The sequence below is a fragment of the Meles meles genome, chromosome 8, assembly GCF_922984935.1.
Source record: "Meles meles chromosome 8, mMelMel3.1 paternal haplotype, whole genome shotgun sequence".
NCBI classification, from domain to species: Eukaryota; Metazoa; Chordata; class Mammalia; order Carnivora; family Mustelidae; genus Meles; species Meles meles.
In genome coordinates, this window is record NC_060073.1 from 66,022,256 (window position 1) to 66,039,079 (window position 16,824).

General features: G+C 45.3%; 1 protein-coding gene across 1 annotated transcript in view; it reads right to left on the reverse strand.

The window, feature by feature from the left end:
* The window catches only part of TENM4 (teneurin transmembrane protein 4), a 593,562-nt gene that overhangs the window by 513,419 nt on the left and 63,319 nt on the right, over window positions 1-16,824 (reverse strand). The window lies entirely within an intron of this gene.

A 16,824-nucleotide genomic window follows, 5' to 3' on the forward strand; every position in this document is an offset into this window, starting at 1 on the left:
TTTAGGGACTTCTCTGGTTCTGTGGCATCCCAGCTTGGGTCTCTGGTCTTCCTGGAAAGTTTGGAAGCCACTTCATGTCCCGTATTAATCCGTTTTCCAATTTAAACTGGCCAGAGTAGATTCTGTTTTCTGAGACGAAGCAGGAGAGAGACAACATCTGTCTGTTCTCAGATTGTAAACTCCTTAAGACCAGAGATTTGTTCTCAAGCGTCTTTATCTCCCCAGGGCCAAAACACACTCTATGCCCTAAAGCCCCTGCTGACCAGGTGACACGGATGGGGTCCCACTGCTCGGGGCTATCGCTGCCAGACTGCAGGTCACTTAGCTGCACCAAGCTCTTGTGCAGAGCAAGACTCAACAAACAGGTGATGATGTGGGTCAGGAGGACTTCTTATCAGAAAAGGGAAAGGACTGTGGTACACACACACACATTGCAATGTGTTCCGTTGCTACAGAGGCTTTTTTTTTCCCTCCCATTTCCTGCCTGGCTGGCTCTCTGCCGGGTTCCGAAGAGCGGAGGGACTTCCAGATAATCAAAGTTCTGCAACCATATGTACTGTTAGTAACTCCTTTCAGAGCCCTTCCTGTCCAGATGTACAAAGAGAATAGCAAAGGGAAATAAATCCAACATTTCCTCGCTTTACCCACGAAACCGCTAAATCTCAGCAGTTCTGAATCATCAAGTCTTGCATTTCTCATTAACTGCCCCTCATACGCAGCATTTTCAATTATGCTGGGAGCACTGCTATACTAGTTATGTGAGGCTATTAGTCCCTGCAGATTAATATGCAGCTAACAGTTCAGGAATGCTGTCTGGATTGTGTTCCTCTACCTACTTGAAAATAAACATTTCCTTGAAAGCTGTCCTTGACTTGGGAACTCAAAGGAGCACCCCCAAAACTCGGTGCTCTCAGGTGAGTAGTCTCTGCAGAGGCAGGTTTGGTTGCACCAAGATCTGAACCCATTGAGCCAGGGAAAAATATCAGAGGATTCTGGGGCTGGAGGCACATTTTATACCTCTGTATCCTCAGACAGTCCTGGGCTCAGAGCAGTGCGAAGTTAACACTTCTCATCAGACTAGCCTTGAGATGTCCCACTAAACCAGAAGCAAAGCAAAGCAAACCAACAACAGAACCCCTACAGCAATATGCTTTTTGCCAAAAATATGGTTCCGTCCCAAGAAAAATACAAACAATGAAAGGGAAGGAAGTCATATTTGCTCCTGAGTCGAATACCTTCACATCCCACAGCCCATTGATCTCCCAAGTACCCCGAGAGGCAGATGCTAGCATCCTCATTTTACAGATGAGAAAACTGAGGTTTGGGGAGGTCAGTCACAGAGCGTGGGGCCAACTCAAGAGGTAGGAGAGACCTGGGTGCGCTGGATTTCGGGCCCATGCTCTGTCCTATACCCCTGCTTTCACTGACTCTGGTATGATGGCACCCTGTTGGGGACAGGCATCACAGCAACAGGAGAAAGACAGTGACCCCCAGGTAATAGTAATAATAGTCAGAAATAAAACACAAATCATCAGGTGCACGTAGTACTTCCGGGGCACTCTGCTTTCCATAGTTCATCCTTACCCTAGCCACTGGGCTACGAGTCATTATCTCCATCCCAGGAATGAGGAAACTGAGGCCCAGAGCTCTCAGGTCCAAAACAGAAAGGGCCAAGCCCAGAGATATGGTACTGTCCCAGGTATTCTGACCCACGATGACTGTTTAAGGAGGATGGCACCGCTGTCCTCATTTCGTGATGACACGTAATCTCATTGTCAGAAAGCGGTGATGATAGGCCTGAGTGAATGAATCCTGAGCAGTCTGGGACATGAGCAGATGGCATGGCAGTGGGAATACCAAAGGCTCAGAGCTGCAAGACATCACACAGATGAGAAATTCCCATGGGACACAGCGGTTGGGAAAGCTTCTAGAAGGCAGTGGAGGCAGAGAGGAGGCCTGGCAAATCTCTCTGGGGGCAAATACTGGTGCAATGACAGTGCTCATGAACTATACTATTTGAAGAGATTGCAGCTTCCTGAGACTCGGGGATAGCTTATCTTGCATGTGGATCCCACAGTGATGGGAACTCCAGAAGCCAGAAGGAAGCCTTAGATTTAGATCCTAGATAATCCCTTTGTGGGAGAATGATTTGGGGTCACTGTCTTGCCTGTCTTACACCTGAGTACACTAGTGTTGAATTGAGCAGAAGTGGATGACATCGGAACATCAACTGTCAAAGGCTCTACAAAGGGCACCTGGGTGACTCCGTTGGTTAAGCGACTGCCTTTGGCTTGCGTAATGATCCTGGAGCCCTGGGATCAAGTCCCGCAAGGGGTTCCCTGCTCGGCAGGGAGTCTGCTTCTCCCTCTGCTCTTCTCCCTTCTCATGCTCTCTCTCTCTCATTCTTTCTCTCTCTCTCAAATAAATAAAATCTTAAAACAAACAAACAAACAAAAAAAGGCTTTACAAATACCAGGTACTAGCTGGAGCAGAAAACTGTGATGTTAGAATTTCTGGAACCAGCCGGCTGGAGTTCTAATCCCAGTGCTGTTATTTAATGGTGTGACTTGGGTGACTGTCTTTGTCTTAGTGTCCTCTGTTAAATGGGGGCAATAAGAGCATCTACTGTGTAGGGTTGTTTTGAGGATGAAATGGGCTCCTGCGAGTGGAACTTAGCACCATGCCGGGCACAGGAAGGGCTTCACTGGAGTCATCAGTAGTGGTGTTAGCAGTGTTGGAAGTACTGAGGTAGATACACAGGCAATAAGACTCGTGGGTCTTCAGCACTGCCATGGCATGGACTCTGCCATAACCCAGGCCAGGCAAAGGCCATCCTGAAACAGTAAGGGGAGGGGTCTGAGCAACAATGTGGAAGTTGACTGGTAAGTCAAGCCCATCACCAGGCAGATCCTCCAAGAAGCCCAGATGTGCACCTCTGTCTCCACATGACCACTTCCATTGTTGGATGCCTATGGAAACCTGAGATTCAGAGAGATTAATAACTCATCCATGGCCATCCAACTAGTAAATGATAAATCAGGACTTAAGACTGATCGACTGATTGATCTATTAGAGAGAGAGAAAGAGAGAGGGAATGGGTATGCTCAGGGTGGGGGAGAGGCAGAGGGGATGAGAGGGAGAATCTCAAGCAGACTTCCCTCTGAGCATGGAGTCAGATGACCTGAGCTGAAATTAAGAGTTGGACGCTTAACGGACTGAGCCGCCCAGGTGTCCCTGGTAAATTAGGATTAAACACAAGGCCATCCAATCCTAACACTTATCTGCTTTGCAGGCATGGGAATCATTTGATCATTTGCGCCCTGATACTTGGGAAGTTTCAGCATTAAATCATCTTACCTGGCGTCTTTTAAAAATAAATCATTCCATGGAAATCTTTCCCAATGTTCCTTTCCCTAGCATATTTTTAAAGTATTTTCTACTTTTTTTGTTTGATTGTTTGAGTAATTTACATTTTCCCAGAAAACAGCCCCCTTATGGAGGTTTTTGAACTTGTGAGAATACAGCAATGCATTATATTGTTATCATTTTAAATCACATCAGTTGTTCTATTTCCTTTCTCATTAATTAGCTCTCCTCATTTTAATATTAGATGTTTTCCAGTGCTCTATTTTGCAACACACAGTATAATAAGAAGTATACACACACAAAGTATTTTAAAATGTTGGCCACAGCAGAAGCTGCCTGGCTTGAAAATAAGTCAGAAGGTATCTTTGAGAGAGAATTCTTTTGGAGGGGAAAATGCCCATAGGAGCTGGATGGGATAGGATAGGGTAGGCCTCCTGGATTCAGATGGGGATGAGTTCTGTTGTTCTAAGAGAGCAATGGATGAATCTGACAGCAGACAGCTGGAGGAGGAGGGTGTGTGCACTGGGGATGGGGGGAAAACCACAGGGAGGAGGACAGGGAGAGAGCGCCGGGCACCAAGGTGGCGAGCAGGGAAAGGTTGGCCAAGCAGATCTGGGGAGACCAAGGAGGGACCTGGATATCTAGTAGCCTGTGGGTTGGGGCCTTGGTCTATTTGCTTTCATTGTTAAGAGAATTGGTCACTCCAAAGTTGGAAGAGATCCCAATGAGGAGACTATGCTGACCCCTGCAAACCCTGCAATCCTATGGGCTTCCCAAGCAGGCAGAAGGAATGTCTGAGGCTTGATAATACCTCACCTACAGGGTCCCCGGGGGATTAAACAAGGTGATGCTGGGTAGAGGCCTAGCATGATGCCTGCTCACTGCAGACCACTGCTAAATGTTAGGCATACTTACGGAGAGGGACAAAGGACAATATGTACACACTGGAGTGAGTGAGTGGAGGGGTGGGGGACATTGGTAGGATGGAGAATGGAATGTCCAGTCACAGGCCTTCAAAAATCCTCGCAGGCCCAGGGGATCTACACTCAACTCTTGCTCAGCCCCGAGCTAGTGACGAAACAGCCGACAGGTGGCAGGACCCTGGAGTCATTCGCCAAAGACAGAGAGTGGAACCTGGAAGTAGACAATAACCCCCAGCCGGCTCATCCGTGATCTGGGATTTGCAGGGCCCCGCCACAGCCCAGACCGTGGGGCGGCCATCCTGAATTTCATTTCTGATCCTTGTGTTTGGGCCCCATCTCAATTAAGATCTGTTAGAAGTCAATTTCACAGTGGTTGGTTTTAGAAGATCCCCGCAAAATGATAAGCGAGAAACAGGCAATCGCTTCTTTGGGGAGCAGAGGCCATCCTCAACAGGGCCTCAGATGCTTTATTTATTTTGATTTGATTTTAATTTGGTAAATAATGCTTATTTAATTTTATTCTGTGATTTCAAAAACAATATATATACAGGAGGGAAAAACAGCTGTGGTAGCCCTCATCAGAGCTCAAACTAATGGTGATTTTCCCTTCATCGACTGTGAGGCTTAAGTAAATACATTTCCCCTAGCTGATAAGCAATCATTTCCAAATGTAGAAAAAACTCAGCAAGGTGGAAAGAAAAGGAGAAAAATCATCCACAGTCCCACTACCTGGAGACAACCACTGTTAACAGTTTGTGTGTGTTTCCTTCCTGTGAGTTTTCTCTGATTGTTTCACACAGCAGCGATGACACTGTGCGTGTGATTGCATTTCCTGCCCTTTGCATTAAGGGTACGCCACGCGCATTTCCCCGTGTTGTTACAAGCTCTGTAAACATCATTTTTAACGGCTACAAAATATTCCAGTCTAGGAATGAATCATAATTTACCTAACCCATTCCCTCAAGGGGAGCATTGAGTGGTTTCCAATTTCTCATTCTTGTACATAAAGCTGCAGGGAACACCCATGTGTATACATTTTGTCTGCATATCAGATTATTTTCTTAGGACAGATTCCCAGAAGTAGAATTACTGGGTCAAAGGCCACAGACTTTTGCGAGGTTTTTGAGTCTCTTGCCAAACTGCTTTCCTGAGCAGCGGTCCCCATATCCACCTCCCCCTTCCCCGCAGTGTGTGAGGGCCCCTCAGCACACACAGGTAGCCCTGTCTGGCATGTTTTTTAAACCCTACACCCTGGGAAGGGAAACTGCCACTCTGGGGCTCCGGAGGGCTTTGGTTCCTCTGTCTCCCCTTTGGTGGCCCCAGAAAGGGTCAGTGGACTTCTAGCCCCTCCCCTTGTGTCTGGCTTTATCTCCTTTCATCTAGGGGCACAGAGCAGGGCTCTGTGTGCTCCTTGTTCCCAACAAGGGTCCAAGACATAGCAGGAGGCAGACTCATATCTGTGAGTCTGAGGTCATTTTTAGCACCTCTCTGCAACGTATCAGACTCAAGGTACCCTGTTTTCTCCTTTTCTGAAGTACCCTCCCATGTGGGCACACGTCAGCCTGCCGTGCTCATGGGCAGCCTCGCTCTGGATAGAGCTGGAGAAGACATCTTTATGCTTTTTGTCCTAGAGGTCACCGGACATGCCCAGATCACATGGCTGTGCTGAATTTAAAGCAAATACAAAACACTTCAAAGGGAAAACCACACGAGCTTTTCCACACACGGAATTGGAGAGTTCCAAGCAAATGCTCTGGGAATATTTAATCCCGAGAAAATCAGAAACACCAGAGGAGGGAGGGCTGTAAGCACAGAACCCCTGTCATCTAGGAAGGAGATTATGTGCTCCCCGGGGAGAGGCAGGAAGAGGTTCTGAGCACCTCCAGGGGAACTGGGGCTGTGGGAGGCATTGTCATAAATAATGGGACAACTAGGAGGACAAGAGTCTCTGTGTCCGCCCATCAGCACATCAAGGCTTGGAGAAGTCATGTATCCAGCCACCTTCGCACAGCCAGTGAGAGGCAGAGAGAGAATTCCCAGGGGTGCCCTACTAGAGTTTGCTTCTCAAACTTTAACGTGGGTGAGATGCAGCCAATGGTCCTGTCAAAATGCTGACTGGGATTCAGCAGGTCTGCAGAGGGCCTAGGAGTCTGCATTTCCAATGAACCCCTAGTGATGCAGATGCTCCTGGTCCAGGGACCACACTTGGAGCGACAAAGCCCTATGCCTGTGGGTCTCAAACTTCAGCAAGGCTCAGATCATCAGGAGAGCCCCTTAAACAGCACATTGCTGGGCCCCCCGTCCACAGAGTATGACTCGGTAGGTCTGGACCAGGCCCCGAGAATTTGCATTTTATGAAAGTCTGAGGTGCTGCTATTGCTGTTAGTCTAGGGACCCCCATCTGAGAATACGGCCCTACACTACAGCTTCATGAGGGTGGGGGGGGGCAGGTCTTGGCCTGCCACATGCTGCTTTGGGGCCTTCCTGTGTCCTGGAGATGTGGTAGGCCTGTGTTCTTGGAGAGTGTGGAGTGGGGTTGCAAAAGAGGTCCTGCTTTTGTCCTGAGACCCTCAGCTTTTGACGGTGATATTAGGAGGCTCAGGGTCTGTGTGTGCACGTGTGTGTGTGTGTGTGTGCGGGCGTGCATGTGGGTGTGTGTTGAGAGTGGCATGCTGAGTCCCTAAGTCCCTGAGAACATCCCTCCAGAACCAGCAGCTTGAGGACTCACCCATAAAAAAGCCTGCTTTGCAGTATATCAGTTATATTATGTTGTCGAACAGAGTTTCCTGCTTGTTGGGTCTTGGAGTTTAATAAAAAAAATATATTATGACTCATTCCAAACTTTACAAAAGTCCTTGGGGGAATCTGAAATGAATCATGTTAAGCTCCTGTTATAAAACAAACAGTCTTCTCTTTCACAAGCCTGTATCCACAGCAGACTAGCAGTAGGGGTGAGGGAAAGGGAAGATAGGGAAGAAGAAGACTCAGAGCAAGGGTTGAAATCTTTGCTCACGGCCTCTCTTAAATAACCAGAAGTCTGGGTCAAAGGAAGGCAGAGCCCAGGGAGGCTGCAGGGGGGGAAAAGTCTTCTTTAATGTTGGGTCAACTCCATAAGAGTCAAAGATAGCTTGAGGAAACAAGGCCACAGAGGTCACCTCCTCCAGGAAGCCTTCCTTGATTTCTCTAGGAAATTTCTCTAGGCAGAAGTGCTCTCAAATGCATGGCCCTTTATATTTGCTTCTGAACACAGAAAACCGTCTCCTTATATCCCATCATGGCTTTCCTACAGCACTAAATCTTTTGGGCTGGAAGAACACAGGTATGTCTGTGTCCAGAGCTTTCTATCCTACCTGCTGCAGGCCCTACAATGCAGCAAGAGCTCTGCTACCAGTACATGTTGGACTTACTGACTCTGTGAAGTTCCTCAGTCTCCATGGCCACCTTCAGCCCAGGTTGCACTAAGAGAAACCAAACGCGGTGGCAGGTTGGTAGGCAAGCATCAGTAGGGTATTAACTAGCACAAACTATGTCCCCTCCTGCTGAGCTCTGGCTGGGTACCCTCCCTGGAAGCTGAGGGCATGCAGAGGAACCCTGTCTCCTCCACTTACTAGCTGGAGGGCTTTGGGCAAATCACATCACTGTTCTGTGCCTCAGTTTCTCCATGTGAAAGTCAGAGATGATAATAGAACTAATATGATGGTTAGTGTTGAGAAGGTTAAACCAAATGACATGTGAAAAGCACACAGTGCCTAGTTGAAAGAAAAAGAGAGAGAGATATAGAGGAAAGAAGGAAGGAAGAACGAAGAAAGGAAGGAAAGAAGGAAGAAAGGAAAGAAAGAAAGGGAAAAGGATCAAGTTAGTAGAACACGAGACCCAAAATCCAAGAGAGAGAGAGCAACACAAGAGATTGGTTCCTTTACAATTTCAGGCCAAATTTCTACAGATAAATGCATGGAAAGGATAAATGAGGAGGCCAGATAAATGGACTACTTTTACAGAGTACTCAATAAACGTTAGCTATTATTAAGACATTGCTGAGCACACAAATGTTATTTCATCCCATCTTTATTACAACCTGTGAGATGATTTTTATTTCTCAGATTTTACAGCTGAGGAAACTGGGGCCTCTCTCCATGGGGTTGGCAGAGCTATCTGTGTATAGCAAAAAATATTAAAAAGGCAAGTGAGCAAACTCAGTGGGAAATAATTTGGCATTTCTCAGGAAAGTTGAAGATTCTAGGCTCTTATGATCCAGCATTTCCAACCCCAACAGGCAGGCACAGCTAAAAGACACATACGAAGATGTTCATAGCACCATTGTTTACAACAGTCAAATACTGGAACAACTCCATTCCCCCCAACAGCGGAACAGCTAATTTCTGGATACTTGTGAAACGGAACATCACACAGCAACAAAAATGAACACGCCTGAATTACACAGTGTTTGAATGAGTCTTAAAAACATGGTATTGACCAAAGAAGATCAGGCACAAAAAGATACTTATTACCTGAGTCTGTCTATACGACATACAAAAATGGGCCAAACTAAGGGAAACTGTTTTGGTACATACGTGCAGATGTCAAAACAATGAAGAAAGGAAAGGATGAGATTCCCCTCGAAGGCAGAGTGGGGGCAAAGGGAGGATGAGACGGTTGTGAATGGCGCGGGGCCCGGAAGGCTTTGGAAGGATCACCAGTGGTCATGGTAATGTGCATGGGTGGCGGTGACATGGGTGTTCACGTCTTGATTATTCATTGGTACATATATGTGTGGTATACTTTTCAGTATGAATACTGTATTTCACAATATTCAAAAACTTCCAAACAAAACCAAGACACAAGGATTGCCTTACAGTGGGAACTTCAGAATGTCATCCCCCAAATTTAAAGCTGAGCCATTTAAAGACAGAACAGAACAGGAATTCAGCGTTCAAGAAGAAAGTGCCCACAGCAAGCCTTTGGCAGTGACCTGGAGGCTCAGTCTTCCTTTACGACAGCAGAAAGCATTGTAACCACGGTTACCGCCTAATTGTGGTAGGTAAGGCCCCGACGGGTCTTGGGTTGCGTGTTGACATCCATTGTCACTAATCTTACAACAGCACTCAATGTAACCATTAACAAAGTGTTCTCTAGCAGTGGAAATATGTGAATGTTGCAATGTCTCTTGGAGAGGAAGTGGGAGAACCAGGATTTAACTCATGGCTATTCCAGGCCTCTGCCTCGGGTGCCATTGTACCTCATGGCCTCCTTCTACATCAGACTCACATCCTTGAGGAACTTCTTTTACATCAAAGGACTGAACTAAGACAAGGGAATTTTCTGGACTTCCAGGGCAGCTGAAGATTGGTTGAGACCTTAATCAAAGTTGCATATGTGTTCCTTCCTCCCATTTGATAGGTAAGAGAACAGATAAAGGGCAGTGAGCTCCAGTGTGGCCCATACGTTCAGTTGGGTTTTCACAGGAGAGCACAGAAATACTGTTCACCCAGATGGCTCATACTCTGGGCCCTTAGGAAGGCACAGGGCCAAGTCTTCCATCTTGTTAAAGAGATAACATGGTCCTTCTGGAGCTCCATGGCGAGCTTATAGAGCTTCACTGAGCATCTCTGAGGCTCAAAGTGGAGGCACCGTCACTCTAACCCTGAGACACATGTGCAAATGTCCCAGCGGGATGCCTGGCACCCAGTAGGCATTTGATAATTAAATACTTGCTGCCTGAGTTTTCACCGAAAGGCCTAGATGATTCAGGGGTTAGAGGGAGAGGTTCTGCAAACTTCTTCTTTCTGAGAATTCATTCAGTTCCGGAAATTAGAAAAGGCAAACCCCTCTCCCTCTGTGGCCAGAGACCACCGTGTTAGAGCATTCCCACCAGGGCCAGAGAAGGGGGTTTTGCTAACCCGTGTAGTCAACGTCTGGCAATTCTTTCAGCAGGGTCTGCCATGCCTCCAAGAGAACCTATTTTGGGTGTCTCCATTGTATCTCTAATTCCATCCCTAAAGTCATTTTGCACATCTTTCCATGGATTCAAAAATAAAACTCCTGCCATCGCGATAGAGGCGGTTAAAGGATTTTCAGAGAAAAAAAGATCTTCAAATACTATTTTTACAAAACTACCTTTTTCCCTTTTCCTTCTCTCCCTTCACTAGAGACCTCTGAGTTATGAAGTGCACTTAACACCATTAATTGCCATGGAAACTACAGCGTCTTCCACAGAATATGGTCAACTTTTTCTGCAGAGAATTTTTTTTCCCCTTTCAGCAGAGACTTTGAATAATGGGCTGTTTTTGTTCCTTTTGCAGAAAGACAAATTTCCTCTCCCCCACCCCATTCCTTTTGATGTGTTACTTCCCCCAGCCACAAGTCCATGATAGCAGGAGGTGGTGACCGGGATTTTAGAAGGCCAGGAAAGAGGAAGAATGTCCTTTGAGTTCCAATTTTCTGATGATGCTCTCTGTGGGATCCAGGTGTCCTCATCTGTTCTGATTTTATTCAGCTTCATTACCAACAACCCAAGTGGCATACAGTAACAATTATTAATAATTCCCATTTGGTTTTGTGCTTACAATAAAAGCAATAGTTTTTATACAGTACTTACTATCTGGTGCTTTTATCTACTTACTATGTACACTAGGTGCACTACATTTTTCTCAAAAGAACCATGTAGATATTACAGATTTTTTTTACAGATGAGGAAACTAAGGCACAAAGAGATTAAACCACCCCTGCAGGCAGAAGGCTAATAAACATGCTAAGAAAAATTTGGACATAGCCCTTCTTTTTTTTTTTTTTTTAACTTAAACTCAAATTAGTTAACATATAGTGTAGTAGTGGTTTTGGGAATAAAATTAGTGATTCTTCACTTATGTATAACACCTAGTCCTCATCCTAGCAAGTGCCTTTCTAAATCCCCATCACCCATTTAGCCCATGCCCCCACCTACATCCCTTCCAGCAGCCTTCAGTTTCTTCTCTATAATTACGAGTCTCTTATGGTTTGCCTCCCTCTCTGTTTTCATCTTATTTTATCTTTCCTTCCCTTCCCCCATGTTCATCTGCTTTGTTTCTTAAATTCCACATATGACTGAAATGATACAGTGTTTATCTTTCTCTGACTGATTTATTTCACTTAGTATAATACACTCTAGTTCTACCCACTTTGCTGCAAATGGCAAGATTTCATTCTTTTTTTCTTTAAAGATTGATTTATTTTAAAGAGAGCGAGATAGGGGCACCTGGGTGGCTCAGTGGGTTAAAGCCTCTGCCTTCGGCTCGGGTCATGATCCCAGGGTCCTGGGATCGAGCCCCACATCGGGCTCTCTGCTCAGCGGGGAGCCTGCTTCCTCCTCTCTCTCTTTGCCTGCCTCTCTGACTACTTATGATCTCTGTCTGTCAAATAAATAAATAAAAATAAAATCTTAAAAAAAAAAGAGAGCGAGATAGTGAGCATGAGTAGGGGGAGGGGCAGAGGGAAAAGGAGGCGAGAAGACTTCCCACTGAGTGGGGAGGCCAATGTGGGTCTTGATCCCAGGACTCTGATATCGTGACCTGAGGTGAAATCAAGAGTTGGATGCTTAATCAACCAACTGAGCCTTACAGGCCCCCCAAGATTTTATCCTTTTTGATCACTGCGTAATATTCCGTTGCACATATATACCGCATCTTCTTTATTCATTTATCAGTTGATGGACATCTGGGCTCTTCATAATTTGGCTATTGTAGATGATGCCACTATAAACATTGGGTTCACATGCCCCTTCAAATCAGGATTTTTATACCCTTTTGGTATATACCCAGTAGAACAATTGCTGGGTCATAGGGTAACTTTATTTTTAACTTTTTGAGGAACCTCCATAGTGTTTTCAGAATGACTGCACCAGTTTGCATTCCCACCAACAATGCAAAAGCATTCCCCTTTCTCTGCTCCTTGCCAACATCTGTTGTTTCCTGAGTTGTTAATTTTAGCCATTTTGACAGGTGTGAAATGGTGTCTCACCGTGGTTTTGATTCATATTTCCCTGATGATGGGTGATGTTGAGCATTTTTTTCATGTGTCTGTAAGCCATCTGTGTGTCTTCTTTGGAAGAGTGTCTATTCCTGTCTTCTGCCCATTTCTTAATTGGATTTTTTTGGGGGGTGTTGAGTTTGAGTAATTCTTTATAGATTCCAGATACTAACCCTTTATCTGATATGTCATTTGCAAATATCTTCTCCCCTTCTGTCAGTTGTCTTTTAGTTTTGTTCATTGTTTCCTTCCCTGTGCAGAAGCTTTTTATCTTGATGAAGTCCCAATAGTTCATTTTTGCTTTTGTATTCCTTGCCTCCAGAGACATGTCTAGTAAGAAGCTGCTGTGACCGAGATCCAAAAGTTTGCTGCTGGTGTTCTCCCCTAGGATTTTAATGGTTTCCTTACATTTAGGTGTTTCATCCATTTTGGATTTATTTTTGTACATGGTGTAAGAAAGTGGTCCAGTTTCATTCTTCTGCAGGACATGGGCCCTTCTAATTCCAAGTCTAATCCACGCATTTTCTACCATGCTTCTAGACTACCTTTTTTAAAAAAAGGCAGTATAACCCTCAGCCAATAACTAAATCATTAATGAATTGATTGGATCATTAAACATTTATTAAGCCTCGACTATATGCCAGGCACAGTGCTGGGTCCCATTTCACATTTATCTATCCGGCAAACTCAGCCATCTGAAACTCTTCTGAGAAAGAAGAATTATGCAAAAAAGCTTCTGAGCCACCCAAACATATCATAACATTCACACACTTCATTTATTTGAGAAATACATCCCCAGCTTCTCCACTTCCTCTATACAGAGTGTTGATAAGCTGGTCATCTAAAATCAGAGATCTGGGTATCTCAGATCTGTCACTCCCGACCTCCGTGGTCTTGGGTGACTTATCCCCTCCAAGCTGGTTTTTTAGCATATTTAAAGTAGGAATCATCTCAGAAGATGGTTTTGAAGGCTGAATTAGAAAATGCATGTCAGGTGACTAACCTAGTAACTGATATCTAGTAGAAGCTGAATAGCCGTTTACTCTTTGCAGTAGTTATAGCATTATTCATTCACTACAGAAACACTGTGAATCACTGACACCCAACACACCATCCATCCACGCTCTGCACTAATCTTCTCTTAAGAAAATGCCTAGGAGATCAGCTGTGAGACCGAGAGACGCCGGGTACAGGGCTGAGCAGGGTGCTGGGCACAGGGCAGGCACATAGAAGTGCTGGTGCTTTCCATGGAGCGCTCTTCTCTGGCTAGAGGGTCACTCTTCGTGTTTGAGGTGACCTAGGATACAAGGTACAAGGTAGGAAGGGACATAGCTAGAGGAGGAATACCTATCCGGCGACTTTTAAACCTACGCCCGGGAGTAATTAGATTGGAGACATTTGTCCCAAGTGTGGAATGGAGCAACACACGGCCATACCACCGAGGGTCAACCCAGCTGCCCTACACTCCCTTTTGCATCTTTCAAAAGTTCTGCTGTAACTTTGGTTCTTCTAATTGAGGCTGTCCGGTTTCCAGGCATTAAAGAAAAAAATGGTCCTAGGAAATATTGCCTTCTATCAATCCAGCATTAGACACAATTCAATTTCTTAATGACATTTGTGATCACTATGCCATGCTTCTAATTGAAAATGAATAATTGAAATTCTAATTATTACAGGAGTCAATAGAAGGCGACTCTAGATAGCAACCTGCTAGGCAAAGGCTTTAATGCTCAATCATTTCTTAAATCCAGCAAGGGTCTGGTTATACAATTATTTAGTGAGCATGCAACTTTGGGGCTATATCCTGGTATCCTGGTAAGAAGTTTAAAATAAAAAAGACCCAGTAGTGTTTTTATTTTTTGGTTATGGATTTGTGTGTGTGTGTGTGGTTTTTTTTTTTTTTTTTTAAAGAAGCTGTAAGTATCAGGCTTCAGTTTCCAGGTCTGACAATATGGTAAACTAAATTTACAGGCTCCCCTTCTGACCAAAACCATATAAAAACGTGGGACAAAATTAAATGGAAAAATTAAATGGGGAACATTAAACTAGAGCACTGAGAGCAAGAGCTGAAGCCTAAGTGACCCGTACGTATGCGAGACACAAACAGACAAAACAGCTAAGGACTGGGGCTTTCACATCCCCGAGGGGGATAGAAGATGGAGACCCAGCTGCATGGGAGGCAGAGGGTTGGAACGAAGCCCTTGCAAGCCCCACATAAGGCCAGGCTCTCAAGGGTCTCTTTCCTCCACAAATGAGATCTCTGTCCATTGAACTACAGTTGAGGCAAAGAAGCTTGTTTTTGCTCAGGGCTTTGATAAGGAAACAAAAATTACCCCATAATATAGATAAACTCAATCCTGAACCTTATGCAAGTACAAAGTCCAAATTTACACCACCTCTGGGTTACAGGAATTCTAAACAGAGAAATTCATGTAAAATCTGGCCTGGGGCCAGTGAAACCTCTGTGTGGTTTGGTCAAATCAGGCACGAAATCACTCTGTAGATTCTGTAAGGGCACTTCCATAACCCTGAATGCAGCGAAATCCCCTCAAAGAAATAAAATGATAACCACAACGAAAACAACATCACCTGAAGATGGGCTTACAGGGAAAAAAAAAAAAAAGGCCAGGAAAACATTTCATCATCAGGCACAATAAGGAGGCTTAACACTCATGAGGTACTAAAATTACCTGATAGAGTATAAATGTATTTAAATGACTAAAAAAGAAAAGTGAAGGAATAAAAGTCATATTAAAAGAACAACACAGGGGTGCCTGGGTGGCTCAGTGGGTCAATCGTCTGCCTTCTGCTCAGGTCATGATCTCAGGGTCCTAGGATCGAGCCCTGCATCGGGCTCTCTGCTCAGCGGGGAGCCTGCTTCCTCCTCTCTCTGTCTGCCTCTCTGCCTACTTGTGATCCCTCTCTCTCTGTGTCAAATAAATAAATAAATAAATCTTAAAAAAAAAAAAAAGAACAAGACACATTACGAAAAAAATAAAGTCAGGTTTGAAAAAGAACCAAATAAAACCAGGGAAATGAAAAACAAAACAAAACAAAACACAGTCATTAAAATTAAAACCCAGAGGCTAAATGATACAGCAGATTATGTGCAGCTGAAGTGAGATCTAGGGAGCTCAAAGATAGGTTTGAGCAAATTTCCCCGAATGTAGCTCAGGGAGATAAACGGAAATATGACAGATGTATTAAAACAAAGGTGGACAGAATCAGAAGAGCCAACATTGATCTCATGGCAATTTCAAAAGACAAGAATGCGGGAGAAGAGATACTTAACAGAACAGCTGAGAATATTTGAGAACTGAGAATGACATAAAACTACAGCATAGTAAAGGCAAAGAAAAAAAATCGTAAAAGCTCTCTGAGTGTTAGTTTCCTTTAGTTTTCTCAAGAAGATCAATCCTGGGGAAGCTGAAGAATGAAGAGATAAGAAGATTCGGTGGATGAAAAGTGAAAACTTGAGCACTCATCCCTGGGGAGAACGGCGCTCTGTCAAGTCCAGTCTCGTGTGGCAGCGGGAGAACGAGGGCAAGCACTCTGTCCCAGGAAGTGTACGGTGTGGAAGATTGCATTATTGTTCCTAATTCTTTGTCCATCATCTCCCGGCCCTCGCTCTGAACTTTCTAGTACTTCCCAATGAAGGCAGACGGTTGAGACGCGGCCCCACGTACCCCAGGGCGCAGACTCGGAGCCAACCTGCAGCGTGAAGCCACGCCCAGCTGAGTGCAGGCAGGATCCGCCGACACCCTGTAGTGCGTTTATTTTGGGGGGAAAGGACAAAACAGTACCTTTATGTTGGAGAAGCCTGGCAAAACCTTTATGCTGCAGAAGCCTGGCAGACTGCCTTGGTCAGAGGACCACCAACATGGGGCCAGGGATAAGAACAGACCCATCAGAGCCGGTGGGACACCTGTCCGGGGGGACTCAGCATTCCCAGACATGAGGAGCTCAGGGCACAGACTCGGACGGAGCCGACCTGCAGCGCGAATCCATGCCCCACTGAGTGCAGGCTGGATCTGTGGACACCCAGCTGATACCCAGACACAGGAGCAGGAATAGATTCTTGCTTTAAGCTGCTGAATTTTCCAACGCCTTGTTAATGCCGCATGATGTGGCAACAGTTACCTAAAACATATATTATCTCAACAGATTTTCCAACTCTGAAGTAGGCATTGTTGCTCATCTCCGAGTTAAGGAAACTCAAAGGCTCTAAGACGCAAGAAGCAACGCAACTTGCCAGGGTCACCCAAGGGAAAGTTCAAGAACGGAGGCTTATTCTGTACTAAAGCCTCAGCTTCTAGCTTCTATACTGGACGGCTCTCTGCCTGTATTTGTTGGGTGAAGGGATGGACGAACAGACAGATGAGTCACAACCCATCTCCTGGGGCCAAAACATCAGCTGCACTCACTGAAATTCACACTCAGGGCCTGACCACGTTCAGGCCAGGACAAACTCACCAATGCACCCAAGGAGGCTCGCTGTCCTTGTATGGGGTGTCTGATGCAAAAGGAGCTTGCC